At 45.7% G+C, this 17267-nt stretch overlaps 2 long non-coding RNA genes across 2 annotated transcripts; both read right to left on the bottom strand.

Moving 5' to 3' along the window:
* Positions 1–2591: 2591 nt before the first annotated feature.
* On the bottom strand, positions 2592–6016 carry LOC146195125 (uncharacterized). The gene is made up of 2 exons (XR_014705960.1): positions 5524–6016; positions 2592–5428 (listed from the first exon to the last, which is right to left on the bottom strand). It is a non-coding gene; the product is annotated as an uncharacterized LOC146195125 (long non-coding RNA).
* Positions 6017–8503: 2487 nt separating this feature from the next.
* Positions 8504–12233, bottom strand: LOC146195124 (uncharacterized). The gene is made up of 3 exons (XR_014705959.1): positions 11819–12233; positions 11576–11736; positions 8504–10060 (listed from the first exon to the last, which is right to left on the bottom strand). It is a non-coding gene; the product is annotated as an uncharacterized LOC146195124 (long non-coding RNA).
* Between the last annotated feature and the right edge of the window lie 5034 nt (positions 12234–17267).

The following is a 17267-nucleotide window of genomic DNA, read 5'->3' as shown; positions in this document are numbered from 1 at the left end:
GGTGTGATTACCAGATCAACCATCCAGGAGAAATGCATTCACGCAAGTGTTATTGATTGGAAAGGCGGATAGATTGGCTTAAAAGTTTAATATCTGACCTGCTACAGAAAGAGAAGAACAAAGAGGGTCGTGACTTGATTAAAATATAGGCTGTGGCTAAAGGTACGTCGGACGGACCCGATCAATGGTCTTAAAGGTACGTCCGACGGACCCGGTGCGTTTTTCTTCGGGATCCGTCCGACGGATCCGGGAAATATTTTTCAGAGGTACGGCGGTCGGACCCGATCGGTAGGGTTCTTCCGACGGACCCAACGCATTTTTCTCCGATATGGGCCTTGGGATCCGTCGGGAAAGCCGGACTCAGATGTGGTTGTAGCAACAACATGGTAGCCATATGTAGCCAAATCGAAGTTGGTATGAGGTGTACTACGCGCGGAGTAAGAAGTATGTACTACATACTGCATGCGTGAAATGTGAAATTACAAAGAATAGTACAGTGGCAAGAATAGTGCCTAGAATGGGTGATATACTACGTGATGGCATGATGATAGGTTTACGTGAGTTGGACCGCGGCAGGGTGGCAAGCACGACCAGAGCGCAAGCGCATGTAATCGCGGTGTTGACGGCCAGCCCGCGGCCCGCACGCCCGCTCATTTGGTCCTCGTTATTATGTGGATTAACGTCTACGACGGTCGTTATGTAATTATGTAGTTTTGATTCTTCAAAGTTTCCTCACTTCCATCTGTGATGAGATGCGTCACGTAACGCATCGCTTTCTGCTCGCATTGAGGTTTGGTGCTGCAAGTTCTACGTAGTACAAGCGGCGCTGAAAAAGCTGGGCACCGCCGGCGTGTCTCTAGCCCAAGCATCGCGTCATTCGTGTTTGTTGTACAACTGGAGGTGTGGTTTGTGCTTACCGTGAGATGCTGTGATTACGGATTACGTCCTACTAGAGTGCTGTGTGAGACTACGAAGAGTGCTGTGATGAGTGCGCCGATGTCCGGACGGACATCAGTGTGTCCGTTTATGATCGGCGATGTTGCACGTGCATGTCAGTGTTTATTAGGTGCAGTGGTAATTTATTTACACGCGCTGTGCAACAATCAGACGAAAATAAGTCATCGACAATTTGTTAGCCTGTACTACAGAGCTCAAAACTCGGAAAATGGGAATGCACGATGCAGTTTTCGCATGTTGGAACTTGGAGTGGACCGAAAAATAAGTGCCCAGCCCACACCGCCGGGATGCGTATTACTACAGGTGAAATGGTTCAGGTTTCTGTAAAATAGCTGCCTGGCACAGCACCTTTCTAAATGTTCAGGCTTTGTACTATTGTTGAAGGCAACTTTATCATTAATAAAGGAACGAATATGCTTTATGTGTTAATGACTAATGCTTTTTCAACATATGTTCATTTTTTTTTTCGTTTTTCCTTAGTTTCCTTTGTTTTTCATGCTAGACAAACACAAATAGTACACTTTTAAACTTGTCAGTCCAAAGCTGAACATGAATATCTGCCATGCATGTGACAGCTTTAATGCTAGAAAGGTTGACATGTATAGCATGTACGTACACGCTGCGACATCTTAGTGGCACGTTAGGCTACTTGCCCCAAGGTCGTGATGTTTAATACCAGTGATGGCAGTCGCACTTTGGTGCAGGTGAAATGCAAATGCTTCTGTTTTCTGCAAGATGTCAATTCAAAGTACAAAGCCCAGGCAGTCAAATTAGTCTGGAGCTCTCCACTACGGTATTCTTCATAGCTACATATGTCACTTTAGGATGTGAAACCCTACATGCCACAGGTAGGCTGCATTGTTTTTTAGATTTTGTAACCTCTCATCTATGTTTTGCAACATTTGGCTAATTTTAGTTCCCAAACAGTTGCTAAAGATGAAACCGAAGCAGTTCTTGGCATGGTTTGCTGCTTAGATTAATTTGCTAATTGCAGTTCTTTGAAACTTGCATCAATGCTGGACAGTTCAAATAGCAAGCAGTTGAATTACAGAAATGATGTGGATCATGCATTTCAGTTCTGACAAGTGGAAAGTAACGGTCCCCTCCTTGCATGCATAGGTGCCTTTAGACAAATACATACTCGGGTGTGTGATTGTGACGCATATCAAGGGTCAACAAAAGGCCATGTGGAGCCAGTGTGATATTCTTCATGAAGGCTAAAGTAAAATTGTACAACAGCTGCTGTACCATGCAGAAAAAAAATTGATCATTTAGTGTATGATTAACTGACCATGAATAGCATCTTACTCAGAGTATGATGTGATATATATCTGGTTTAGCATCCCAAAATAACTACGGCTATGAGGAACACAATAGTTGAGGGCTCCGGTATAATTTCGACCATCTGGGGTTCTTTTACATGCACTGACACCGCACGGTGCATGACGGCCTATTGTTTCGCCTCTATTAAAATGTCCCTGCTGTGGCTGGAACCAAATCTGCATCTTTGGGTTCAGCAGCCAAGCACTCTAACTACTGAGCCAGCACAACGGGGCCAAGTATCAAAATGCATGCCATTACATTTCTTTCTAGCCTGTGGTTTTCTTCACAGAACTAATGTATACAAGGAAAAGTAAACAGCAAGAAAACACTAGTTTTATTGCACATTATATTCACATTTCAGCAAACATTCTCTAGGAAAAAATTTCTCATAATGTTTTCATGGAAACCATGAACAAAACAAAACAATGCACTTACTCCACTCGAATTATTAATGGGCAAGGTTGCATCTATGCTACTACACTGCACTTATCACAAAACCACAAGCCCCATCTGCTTTGGCCAATCACTTGATGGAACTAATGGAGACAGATGTCGCACACCACAGACTGGTCGTCTCGCAACATATCTCTGCATATGTTGCATTTCAATTTCATGCCTTTCCACTTAGTTTCAACTGTTGCCAGCATTACTAGTCACCCATCTTTTCTGAAATTCCTTTTTACGCTGTTGGGTTCAGCATCCTTGTTAACGATGGTCTCTGGCATTTTAGATGCTATCATTTTCACATCTTCCTCATCTGGAAGAACGAAGGAAATGACAAGCTTTGAGCAGACAAAAAATTAGGGAGACTCCTAATCTCCACCTGTAAGGTTATGGTGTGCCAGCGTTAATGGTTCTTGTCTGCAGATCCCACTGTGGATTCTCGTTAATTTACATGCCCTTTGCTACAAACATTACTACTAATTCCTTAATTCATGTCTGTTATCTCAGATATACTCATTAGCATACGGTCGTAGGCTGCCCTGTTAGGTGATAGACAACCTGGCATAGACCTCTGTAAGCCTCAACCTTTCTTAATTGGAGCTGAAACGTTGAAGATAAAATATTTCAAATATAACTTTGTAAGCTTGGCTTAACAGCTCCTGCCATGTCGTGTGGCCTCGTGACATTTGGCTCGTGGCACTTTTGGCTTGTGCACAGGGGTCATCTGTTAAACACTGGTTAACATGCATGAAAAATACATTTTCACACAAACTGGTGGCAAATGGTCAAGTGGTGCACTGCAGATTCTGAAATGTATACCTATATTCATGCAAGGATCGCATCATCACATAACATGATCAAGAGTTCTATCAGTACCTGTAGTTACATAGCATTTCAATGCCCATTAAAGGACCACCTCAGACAATGGTTGTTGTTACCTCAAGACCTGTTCTAACAGCGTGCTGACGCCATTCCACTGAGCGATGGACATGTATATGCATACCCTAGATAGCTCATGATTGTGGATCTCATTTATTTCTATGACTTCCAAGGAGTTCCTGTCGTCAGAAACTTTATGAAATCGGGACAGTAGTCTTGAAAGGTGAAAAGAAATAACCAGGTTACCTTGACGCAATGCTAAATTACAGAGGGTGAATATGCTGCATGAAGATACCAAGAAGCTTGTACAAAGAAAAGTGAGAGTGAAATGGCAGGATTTTTGAAACATTGAAATAAACTACAAACTATACTTGTCAAACCTGTCATTAAAGAATGGAAATCATGCAGTAATCAAAAACACAACATGGAGGACATTTTAGGTCATCTTCACAAAACACATACCCAAACCTCACACACAGCTTCATGCTTATGAAAGAGGACAAACCAATATGCAAGGAGTGTGGAGATGAACTAACAATAAACCATATCTTACACATGCGCCAGAGTCGAGAAAAGAGGAAACATTTTGTACAATTTCCAACAGATCCATTTCCATCCCAGCATGATCCTAGGAGAGACGTGCAAATTTCCTGCATTTTTGGTTTCCTAAAATGTTCCTAAACAAGCTACATCCTAAAGAACTTTTAGTCATTACACACAAAATAAATACATTAAATTTTGTTCTTGGTGCATGGCAGCATTAGTCGCTTAGGCACCATAAAAATCAACACAATGCTGTAGTAAGGTGTACCTTGGTTAGCTATGTTATATGAGACAAGCTTTCGGCCTGGTGTGGTCCTTATTCACGTGACAGCGCTGTCATGAGGGTCTATGTCCCAGCGATCGGAAAGTGACCTATTCCAATAATTTTACAAACTGAAGGTGATTGTACAGATTTCTAAAGACTGGATGCTCAACTGTTTTATCAACGTCCGCCTGCTTTGACAGCCTGGAGTGAAACTGTTGAAGAGAATACATTTTTGAACATTTAACGCGTTTCTGAAGGCGTTGCTTTCAATTACGGGGCCAACAAAAAGCAGGTGAATGTCAAACGCCGCCTAGATAGGCTTTCTAGCAAGACAGCGGTGTAGCGTGGAAAATCGCTCCGCCGATCCATCGCTGGCGCCGCTGACTTGAAAGGCGAACTGTTCAAACTTATATAGCTACTGACCACACCTGAAACACTGAATTGCGCATGATCAAGGCAGAATTTCTCTAACACTGAGCACTGGTAGCTATCGATTTCGCGCCCAATATTGTGAAAATCTGTCCTCTCTTCGATCATTGATACGTCCACGGTTGAACATTTATGCTCCTCGGGGTAGGCCAGCCGTGGGAACATGGATGCGTGGTTGTAGCAACGATCGCTTGCATGGCACACTCTGCAAAATTCCAAGAGTCAGCTTCTTCAACGAAATGTGCAGCGCACATTTTCTACCGCGTACCTAAGCCCGGCGATGCATGCATATCGATCCCGATCGTTTCAAAGCTGCGCGGCCGTTCAGTCGGGTCACGCTAACCTCGAGCATGCGGGGGTTTAAACTACATGTACGCAAACTTCAACGACAAGAAAAAGATGCAGCCTAAGCACTTTAGTCTAGTAATCCCCTATATACCAAAGAACATTGCTGTTCACAGGGAATTCGGATCATTCACGCTTCCGGCTTTCCGGTTGTGCACTCTTGCGGTGCGGTGCAGTAGGTCTTCGCCCCGACGAGTCGATGTGCAGGCCTCTAGTAGATTCGGCATGTCTTCTGCCACGGCTCTGAGGTAGAATTTAAACGAAGAATTTAGCTAAAAACATCCTGTTTCCTCGGTCTGCATGTGAGGAACGAGCACAATGCCATTTCACATACATACTTTGGACTGCCGAATGTTCAGCTGCACGACGAGGTGTGTGTGTGTTGTGCCGGCGCTAGATCTTCAGAGGTCGATGCAGGACCTAAGACAGCGTAAATGCTAGGAATAGCTCGCTCGCATTACGGGCAGATCGGGGTGATAGTTTAGTGCGAAGCGAAAGCTGCTCGTGAATGTGCGTATCTCGATGCCAGCTGGTGGAGCTGGTGCAGTACGTAGCATATCGCCTGCAGCTATGTGCTTGACAGCGATGTTTGCCGTACACAACCCTAAGTGAAGACCGTGATCTATGTTAGAACGGATGCACTCTTCGTAGCACCTCATCGAGAGTCGCGGCTAGCTGATATCATAGAGGATGAGATCCATTCACGCGTAGCAAGCGGAATGGGGCCGCGTTCGACGTGCATATAGCCACGAGCCTGTATATCGACGTCCGCCGTATCTTTACGAGAATCGAATGGATCCGTCGGACGTACCTTTAGACACTTCGTAAAATATATGCAGAATCCTTCACATCATTTAAAAGACATTTCTAGGGTAAAAATTGTTCACCTCAAAAGCTCATACGCCCCATGTCCTTGCATTACGATGGTGTGATTACCAGATCAACCATCCAGGAGAAATGCACTCACACAAGTGTTATTGATTGGAAAGGCGGATAGATTGGCTTAAAAGTTTAATATCTGACCTGCTACAGAAAGAGAAGAACAAAGAGGGTCATGACTTGATTAAAATATATACAGGAATAGTAACTTGCACCACAGTCACGAGTCAAGTCCTGTGTCATGCAAGAAGCAGCAGAAAGCCTGCACAGCCTGTAGAGCTTTCCATTTCTGGCCAACCGGCCAATAAGTCCTCTGAGAGAGGCCTGTTGCCAAAACACTTCAAAGAAGTAACTCGAGTTATTGTTTTGCACGCATATACTGGGACACACCACTAGTACACGCTCCAGAGTCTCCGTAATGTCACATGTGGAACATTCTGGGCAGTCCGCCTGTCCAATTAAGTATAAATATTTGTGTGTGAAAACACATTTAGATGGTCTATGGAGAAAGCATGCATAATGGCATATAATTGGCAAGTGGGTATGGATCCACTAAAGCACTACCTTGTGGCCTTGAGGACAAGTAGATATAAGGAACTCAGTGATGTGTAGTGCCAAAGAGTGGTAAGGGTGTGGTGTTGAAAACTTCCAAAAATTTGTAATGCAGGCTTTGAAACTGTGAATTCACACCACTTCTAAAGTGGTTTCCCACAGATGTGGAAAGCCTCTTACCAAGGGGCCACAAGCTCAGCAGAGGTTTGTGGAGAATTATGCCCTTAAAAAAAAGATGAGTCATGTTCTGAGCGGCATCACCACAATTGTAGGCGACGCTTGCGGTGATACAGATCTGTGTATACATGGATAGAGTTGTAATATTCTCACCAGATGTATGTCAGATTAAGTTGCTTGAATCTACTAATTGATATCTTGGATTTCTCCAGTATCCCGAGAACATGCAAACGCACCAAAGGTTGAGTCATTACACACAGAGGTTGGGTGGGGTGGTATGGGAAGTCGTAGCGTGATAGCATTTGTAATTAATGGCAGCGGAGTGTACGTGAAAAACTGCTGTTCAGCTGCTCATCATCAGTGGGTGGCAATGGTGTTGTGCAAGTAGTCGTAAATACACACAAAGTGGTTCGTGTGACAATTATGTAGATATTGGGCAGGCACGTGACATTCTGAAGTAACAGCACAAAACGTGGATGGGAGCACAAGACGAGAAGACGACACAATGTCTCATCGTCTTCTCGTCTTGTGCTCCCGTCCACATTTTGCGCTGTTACCTCAGGATGGAAAACCAACAAGCCCAACCTGCTATTCTGGCTAACATGCCATTGTTTGAGGTGCATTGTGGCAGCCAAGGTTTATCCCAAACACCTGCACTTCTATGTACATGTTAAAGAGTACTGGGAGTGGTGCTCATATGGGTGTGTACCATTTTCCTGGCTCGGGCAATCAGATTGCAGGCGGGCTAGCACACACAGCCCAAAGCACATGTAGTAGAAGTTTGGACTGTCGAACCGCGAAGTCTTCAGTTCAATTCCTTCCCTTATATTTTTCAATTTGTATGAGTATCATACAGTCTGTGCTTGTATGGTTAAATTGCGAGGGTGTACATATCACCTGCGCTCCTGACCAACCTCACTCTGCATAAGTATTCACCAAGCAGTTTTCGTTCCATCAAAAGGCTTTCACAATATTCAGCGACACAAGCAGCTACTCAGACAGCATCAGTGTAGCATTCTTGGAGCTTCGCAAATCTGTGGATACATTGTTTACTAGCAAAACATGCACGGTATGTAGATATGTGTACTAGGACGCATAAGATACCGTGACAATGTGGACTGCCCTTACGTCTACAGCTGCCCTTTAATCCTGTTACATTCTAGCCTGCAGTGAATTCAGCAGCAAGGTTTCACAATTAAATCATCCCAACTTTATATTTCTAGACTTGACCCCAGCACCGACAAAGTTCATTGTATTACCAGCATTTTGGTGGCATATTCAACCAGCAGGCCAATTAACTCAACGTCATGCAGGTTCTAGTGCAGATGTTTTCATGCAAACTACGGGTATCATCAACGAAGGAGGCTTTACTATACATACCTTTTCAGCATGCTGTTTTATGACTGGTTAAAGTCTGGTACATTTCAAAGTATAAGGCACATATTATTGTATGCATGTCTACAGATTGCAGATTATGCTGGCTTGCTTCTGAATGAGACTGCAAAATGCTGAAAATAGTGGCCACCTTTCAAAGCAGCTTTTGCAGAAAACGGTTTGATTTTTCTATTCCCCATGAGCCACTATTTTTCGAGGCCGTGTAAAGGTGAACGCGGCAACTAGAAAATCTAGGTTTGTCAGTGCCACAAGGACCACCACTTTGTAGTACATTTGGGCATTATCTAATGTTACCAAATGAGTGTTAGAGACATGTTGCTTTCAAAATAATTTATTGGTTAGCCGCAGGTTCATCAGCACATACAAAATTTTTAGGCTAGAAGGAAGTTGACCTAGAGCAAGACATCTTTTATTCACGCTTCTTTGCTGTCTTCCTCTCTCCTAAATATACAAATGTGTATATACAGCTTCACAATCATGATGTGTTGAGGTCAGTGCTAAATAAAAAAAAAATGCATCCAACAAAGGTATAGTTAGAGATTGAGTACACAAAATTCATTCTAAGTGAGCCTATATATGTCTTGTAGATTCCAATGGAAGGCAAGTATAGCAGGGGGCAGCAGAAACTCAGGCAGGCAGATAAAAAGTTTGCGGGGATCAGATGGATGCAGCTGACAGAGGATCGGGTTATTTGGATAGATATGGGAGAGACATCTATACAAGCAGGTATATACACAACTGCACAATTATGATGCATTTGCGGTCAGTGCTAAAAAAAATTCCACCCATCAACGGTATAGGTGGGGAGTGAGCACACAAAATTCATTCTAAGTGAGCCTATATATGTCTTGTAGATTCCAGGGGAAGGCAAGCGTAGCAGGGGGCGGCAGAAATTCGGGCAGACAGATGAGATTAGGAAGTCTGCGGGGATCATATGGATGCAGCTGATGTATCTGCGGTCAGTTCCAAAAGAAGAAAAATTCTACCCATCAAAGGTAAAGGAAGGGAGTGAGTACACAAAATTCATTCTAAGTGAGCCTATATATGTCTTTTAGATTCCAAGGGAAGGCAAGTTTAGCAGGGGGCGGCAGAAACTCGGGCAAGCAGATGAAATTAGGAAGTTTGTGAGAATCATGCACCTGGCACAGGATCGGGTTATTCGGATGGATATGGGAGAAGCATTTGCCCAGCAGTGGGTGCAGTCAGGCTAGTGATATCAACAAGACTAACAACTGGATGAGTTGGTACTGATTCATCTTAAAACCAGCCAGAAGACGAAACACGTGAGAGGAGCACAAGACAAAGTTTGACTAACAACTGAAATGTTACTGAAGGAAAGAGGCAAAAGAAGATTCGCACAGAAATGCACGTGCACGAAAAACCCCCAAAGCAGTGAAAGCGTGGAAAGCAGAAAGGGTCTAAAAAATCAAAATCTAAAAAAAAAGCAAATTCCTTATGGTCAAGAACCACTCGTTACAAAAGGGAAGCCACAGATCCAAGTCCAAAGGCACACTATACTGCAAAGGCTAAGGACGTGTGTGTGGCTAAGAAATCGGTCAACAGTCTTTTGGGGCCTTTTTTACATGTGCATCTCTGTGCAAGTCTTCTTTTGCCTCTATCCTTTAGTAAAATTCCAGTTATTAGTCCAGCAGTCCTGCAATTCTCTCTTCTCATATTTTCCGGCTTGTTTCAGAATGAATAAGGTGATGACTCTACAAACCTTGCACAAACTGGAAACCAGTGTAACTGTCAGATGGAAACCTTTCCCTTATTTGGCTTGCATTACAAATAGGGAGGACTTTACTGTGATGTCTGCCGAGGCATCCCCAAAGCCAGTGCGCAAGCTGGCTGTAGCAGATGTAGTGGTGCCTCCTGTTGACAAGAGAAAAAGCAATATTCACTTTTCAGCATAGCAAAATGAAAATATGATTTAGGTCTTTTACAAATTTGAAAGTTATTCATGCATCTGTACAATTAATTCCCATCTAACAGAAGCTGTACAGTGTAACTTTCACTGTCAATTTATTCTCCCTGGAAGTATGGCAAACTTTGAATTCTGCTGCAGGTGATTGAGAGAGAATGAGACCCACCCAATATTAGAACTCCAGTGCAATCACAATTTGCTACTGCAGCAAAATAATGCCTGAAGGCAATGCAGCTTTTGACTGAAAAAACCTGGTAGTCGTCTTACACCCTCTATACTAGTGTTGTGGCCGATGTCAATGTCCACGCTGATATCATCCGCATAGCACGAAGATGTTAAGTATGCGACTTATGCATTAAGCAGCTCTGTGCATGGAGTCATTCTATTCGAAGGAGCCATAAACTACAAGTGCACTTCTGTCAACAGCTCTCCGTTGTTTTCCCACAACACGGCACGTGCCAAACTTTCTGCAAGTGCCGCAAAACTACTCTATAACTTCATTTGCTAACTGTAAAATTTCCAACACTTACTCAAACTGTGGAAGTTTCGGTGTACTGGCCTTTGGGAGAACGTCTTTCTTTTTTTTTTTTTTTTGGTTGTTACATTTCAGCACATGTAAAATGTCAGTGTCAAAGCATTTTGGAGAGGTTTACTGTGTGCAGGTGTTGATGATGGTATCAGTGAAGTCAATTTTTTTAATTATATTTGCACACTATACAACACTCACCTAATGCAAGTGGGTAAAAAAAAAACTAGCAAATAAAACTTTGAGTGCTGGTATGGTGATTGTTCTGGCAGCAAGTGGGGACAGGCTATAACAAGAGTTGTCGGGCTAGTTAGTGATCGTCTGCAGAAGCCAGTCCTGCTCTGTGTGTTTTTCTTTTCTGTGTTGTTTTTTAGTGCATTTTCCCACAGCTTCCGCAGGAGACAGGCTACTAGCACAGAGTCCTCCGAAATGAGATTGCTTTTGTACTTATTTACTGCATTTCTTGTGGCATTCCTTATGTATTTATGTTTTGAAGTGCTGCACTTGCTGAAGGTCATAACTGGCTAATAAAACAAGCAAATTTGTCCGGACAGCGTCCCCCCCCCCCTCGTTACTTCACATCAATGTGCATGCCCTTTCCATTTAGCAAGTTCACACTATCAGATGATGCGTGTTTTCTCATTTACTCGTGCATGGAATTAAGCAAACCAGTAATTTGCATGGTGAAACGTCATGCTCATGCGCTTCTACGAAAACAAGAAAAATATGAAAACCAGCGATGTGTTCGCGCTAACGTGGCGCAATATCAACACTGTAGACAGTGTAGATGATCGCAGGTAAGTAACGTTATAGGGGAAGCTTTATTTTATTAACACTGCCTTCCGCAATAGATTTCATTACAGCATTTCTTGCTCGAGAAAATGAAAAACAGGTGCCGCTTGTTCAAGTTATGTCGCCTTTCGCTCAAGGTTCTTACCTTGTGTTCTCGACTAGCAGTCCATGATCAAGAAGCATTTGGAGTAAATGCGGATGATCTGTAACACCCAGACGGCTGCTTCAGCTACGTAGTCGCCGCCGGGATCTCGCCAGATGCTCTCAAGAGCAGTCGGCATCGGCACGCACCGCCCGCAGCTGCACCTGTTCGAAAGCTTCGGTTAGCGATTGCGCACTCTCGCAACGGTCAAACGTAGGCTAGGCTGCAAGACTCGGACATACATACCAATGCGTAGTTCCGAAACGGCTGGGATCGGGAGGCTGACGGTCGGGGCTTCTGCAAGCCGGAGTTGTGCCGCGGTTACCGCGGCCTCTCGACACAAGTGTTACTGTACCGGTCGCTCGCAGGGTCCATCTTCCCCGACCTGGCACCCGAAAAGTTGCGTCGGCGTAAGGCTCAAAGCCCACGATGTAACCATGTTTTAACAGTAGCGACTATATTCTAGTTCACTATAGCAGCACAGCGACGCTGGAACCCAGGAAGGAACCTAGGCGTCGGCCATATTAAAAAACCCTGTGTGAGCGTAGAGTAGGGCACAATTAGAACCTCTAAAATACACCGAGCTTGGTCAACTTTGGCTCAGCAGGCTCCGGCAACGGGAGCTTCTCATTGGCTTAGCGCTATGACGTACTCTGTTGAGTTGAGGAGGACGCGCGCTAGGAAACCGAAATTCTATTTTTGTCGCTATTAAATCAACGCGGGCGATGAAACGAATCGAGGTATATTATATGATGCAGGACAAGGATTCCATTTAACTAAGCCGTGCAAAATTTCCGGAAAACGTTTCACGACCCCTTTAAGTACTGCCGGGTCCAGCATCGGCGTCAGAGGAAAATGGGAGGATAGTATCGAGGGTGTGTCGTGGGGAGCGGGCGTCTAGGAGGAAGAACGGACTGTATCCTGTGGTGTCATGCCTGGTAGTGTTGAATGAGTATGGGATGAAGGGAAGAACACAGTCCCAGTTTTTATGGTCAGAAGCGACGTACATTGAAAGCATATTGGTTATAGTGCTGCTGGTACGTTCTGTTAAATCATTCGTCTGAGGGTGGTAAGGGGTCGAATGCCTGAAATCAGATGCGCATAAACGAAGAAGTTCTTCTATTACATCGGCAGTAAACTGACGGCCTCTGTAACTTATCACAACTCCCGGTGAACCATGTCGCAACATGACTGAATGCAGCAATAAAAAGCGACACTATGTAGGCTGTAGCGGCGGTAAGAGCGGCCGTATCCCAGTAGCGAGTAAGATGATCCACGCATACAACAATCAAACGATTGCCTTTTTTTGCAACTTTGGGAAAGGACCCAAAACATCAACTCCGACTTTTCAAAAGGAGCCTTGGGTGGCATTAAAGGGTGAAGCATTCCGGGAGCTACACCAGTAGGACTTTTGTGACTTTGACACTAAGGACAGCTGGCCACATACTGGTCAATCGTGCGGCGCATCTGGGGCCAGTAGAATCGCTCCTGAGTGCGGTGCAAAGCTCTCGCCGATCCCAGGTTTCCGGAAGCTGGATTGTCATGCATGACGCGTAAAATAGGCAGACGGAGGCTTTCAGGTACTACCAGCAGGAACCGATGGCTAGTGTCTGAATAAACCTTCGTGTATAGCAGGCCATCACGGACACAAAACTGGCTGTTCGAGGTTGGATCCTGCGCAGCACTGAAGAAAGGCTTCTGGTGGTCGCTGTGTTGCTCTGTTCGGAAGGTGTGAATATCGGGAAAGCTCGCAGATAAAGCAGCGATGTAATGCTCGAAGTTTTTTTGCGTCACATTCTGTTGTGGCAAGTGACAACCGCGAGAGGCAGTCCGCATATGCACGCCGTCGGCCACTCTTGTATGAAATGGTAGAGTCGTATTCTTGTAATCGTAGAGCCTAGCGGGCCAGGAGACCAGACGGATCACGGAGATTGAGTAACCAACATAGGGAATGGTGATCTGTTACCACGACGAAAGGCCGTCCGTACAGGTAGCAGCGAAACCGCTGCACGGCGAAAACAGTCGCGAGACACTCCTGCTCGGTGATGGTGTAGTTGCGCTCAGTCTTACTTGGAGTCCGACTGGCATAAGCAATGACATGTTCGCGGTTGTTATAGCGCTGAAGGAGGAAAGCACCGATGCCTATACCACTTGCGTCAGTATGCACTTCCGTTGGAGCCGAAGGGTTGAAGTGCCGTAAAATAGGATGCGATGTTAAGAGAAACTTCAGTTGCCGGAAAGACGAGTCACACTGAGATGTCCACTCGAATCGAGCGTCTTTATGTAGTAGGCACGTCAACGGGTAGGCGACATCTGCAAAACGAGGGATGAAGCGCCGGAAATAGGAGCAAAAAACTGCGGAGCTCCTTCACATTACGAGGTTGTTGAAACGCGGCAACAGCTATGGACTTCTGAGGATTAGGCCGGACGCCGTCACCATCAACGAGGTGATCAAGCACCAACGCCTGTTGCTCACCAAAACGGCACTTCTTTGAATTCAGCACGAGGCCAGCTTGGCGCAAGCAGTTCAGCATGAGCACTAGAGGGTCGTTGTGCTCTTTGAATGTCCGACCAAAGACGACTACGTCGTCCAGATAGCACATACAGACCTCCTATTTCAGTCCGCGTAGTATAGAATCATGAATCTTTCAAATGTCGCAGGTGCATTGCATAAACCGAAGGGCATAACGTTAAATTCGAACCGTCTATCAGGAGTGATGAAGGCGGTCTTCTCCTTATCTGGTGGGTGCATCGGAATCTGCCGGTATCCAGACCGAAGGTCTACGCACGAAAAGTATGAGGCAGAGTACAAGCAGTCAATAGCGTCATCAATGCGGGGAAGCGGGTAGACGTCTTTTTTGGTGACTGAATTCAGGTGGCGGTAATCTACACGAAATCGCCTTGTACCACCTTTCTTTCCCACAAGAATTACTGGAGTCGCCCAATGACTGCACGGCACTTGAATGACACCCTGCTCAACATTTCACGAACTGGCTCATTGATTACCTTGCGCTCGGAAGACACCACACGGTACGGCTTTTGGTGAACTGGGTGCGCATGTCCGGTGTCAATGCGATGATTGGTGCGTGACACAGAAAAAGAGCGGGGCTCGTGGTTTTCAAGAAGTCAAAAAAGGATAAATACTTCGATCAAATATCTTTCAAAGCATCACGCTTTGTGACGTTGAGGGAATTACTAATCATACCTCGCAGTTGAGCATTCACTGGGAATGCTGCGACATGCCTCTCTGGTACATCCGTAACCAAGGCCACTGACATTGTCACGTCTTCTCTACAAGAGGCAAGCTTCATGCCAGTTGCTAAAATAATTGGCTGCGTGGGGCAATTAATGGTCCACAATCGCGTGCAGCCCTGGTTTACCGACACCAAGCAATGAGGGACCAGGAGAGATGTCTTCACGCAGTTCGAATAATTAGGCGTCACGATCGCATCAAAAGCTTCGGTCGCCCGGCGAGAACACGAAACTGGAACACACTGCACAGACATCGGGGACACAACAGCATTGTCGCACACGCAAAGCACGTCATCACAAACAAGAGGGTCCTCAAAGAAATCAGGCGGAAGGCAGCCTTCAACACTAATCTCGCCCGTGCGACAGTCTACGGTTGCGCCACACATGCGCAGAAAATCAATACCTAGAATTACATCATGTATAGAACGGGGCAGTACTACGAATTCCGCCGAGTACACGGTTCCCCCAAGACACACCTTGGCACTACACACTGCAAAAGGGTACAACAAATCGCCGTTATCGCCATGAAAATTTGCATTTCCATCCCATGAAAATATGACTTAGGGTCCCAGCTGGTTTTTAAACGATAAGCTTATAATCGAAATAGCTGCACCCGTGTCTATTAACGCCATTGCGGAAATACGGTCAACAGACACACGAATCTTACTTTTGAGCATAGTCACAGAAGGAGGTATTTCAGCGAGTAGCAATCGTTCTCCGGCAGCCTCACCTCCATCGGCCGCTGCGCCTATTTTCCGGCGGTGGTGACTGGGAGCGACGCCGCGGGGACGGCGAACGGCGGGTACGAAACGCGGGTGGTGGAGTCAGACTCTGGTCGGAAGCTGGAGAGTGGTTGCGCACGCCACCGGGCTGAAACTGACTTTGTGGAGGAGGTGGCCAGTACCTAGGGGAGTCAACTGGGTAATCACTCGTCGTGCTTGTGTACGTGGGTCGGTCATACCGTGATGGTGGACGACGGCGGCATTGTCTTGAAATATGGTCTGGGATGCCGCATCGGTAACAGGCAGGAGCAGGGTGGAGGAGGGTTTGGGCCTGAAAGGCCTCAATGTCAGGATGGCGATAATAGCCAGGGTCTCGCTGATCGGCAAGCCTGAGTGGTCACCTAGCTCTTCGTGAGCGAAGGTCAGGATGCCTGATCAGGATGCATGGAAGACACAGGGTTGGCGAAATGTTGGCGCGACCATTCGTTGGAAGAGGCAGGGTGCGCTCTTCGGACAGAAGAGTATTCGGGCTGCGATTTGAGCGTGTAGGCAGGTTCGCTCGGAAGAGATGAGCGGCAGGACACTGGTGAGGTGTACCGGTCGTGCAAATGGAGCCGAAGTAGTTCTTAACGAATGATCTGCCTAAGTCGAAGTTGGGTCCGTGGAGACTTGCTCGTCAACGCTGGCGACAGTTGTCACATTGGCCAGGCGTCCAAACTTGGGCGTTATTCGACGCGTCTTCAGCGCTTCAAATGTGTGAATGTGACGAAGGACAACAGAGACAGTCGAGATATCATCTTTGGTAATGAGAAAGTTGTAGACATCCTGTGCAATGCCCTTAAAAAGATGTCCTACTTTGTCCTCACCCGATATACGAGAGTCGATGGTCTTGCACAATTTGAGGACATCTTCGGTGTAGGTAGCACATGTCTCGCCAGGTAGTTGGGCACGATGGGCGAGGGTTTGCTCGGCCCGTTTCTTGCGCGCTGACGAGTCGCCGAAACACTGTTTAAATTCAGTGACAAAACGCTCCCATGTTGTCAGCGTGCCCTCGTGATTTTCAAATGGCGCGCCAATGGCGGGGTATCGAAACCGCACTCTCCAGCAAATGTAACACTATATGTCACTGAGTAAACCAACGTTATTCACACAAAAGTGCACCCGAGCCAGATGGCACCCGAATGCCCACACACTTCTTGTTCGTCCTCTTACACTAAACTCATCAGTAATTTTATGCTCGTTCGTTGCCAATCTTCGGAGCGGCTGAAGCCTCTCCAAACGTGGTCATTCGGCAGTGAAGAAGCAGTAGACGATGATCAGATGGTGGTCAAAAAGGAGAATTATATTTACAGGAGAAAAATAGTATACATTGGCAAACTGTAAATTACAGTAACAAGAGTCACACAGAGAACTGTAACTTAAAACAAAATAGACTCTCACACAGAGAAGTCACTCTACAAGCCCTTGCTTTTCTACCGAGCGTTTCGGTTAAAGCCTAGGGACTGTAAATACGTGCTAAGCACGCAGCCTCAATCTTGACTCCACGTGCGAGTCGCTTTTCACTGCGGCCTTACATCATCCATCTAGTCTGTAACAATATATATGGTATTTCAAGGGCTCAGCCGCCAGGCGGACGGGAATTCGTTGCCGGTCAGCGGGATAACAAAGTAGAAATTACGTGGGAAGGGATAAAAAGTACGGAAGACGTCAAAGTATACAAA

This window comes from Amblyomma maculatum, chromosome 3 (genome assembly GCF_055883805.1).
Source record: "Amblyomma maculatum isolate TAMU_Amacu chromosome 3, ASM5588380v1, whole genome shotgun sequence".
Classification (NCBI taxonomy): Eukaryota; Metazoa; Arthropoda; class Arachnida; order Ixodida; family Ixodidae; genus Amblyomma; species Amblyomma maculatum.
Note: the sequence above shows the minus strand (reverse complement) of the source record. Positions and strands in the feature narration are given on the sequence as shown.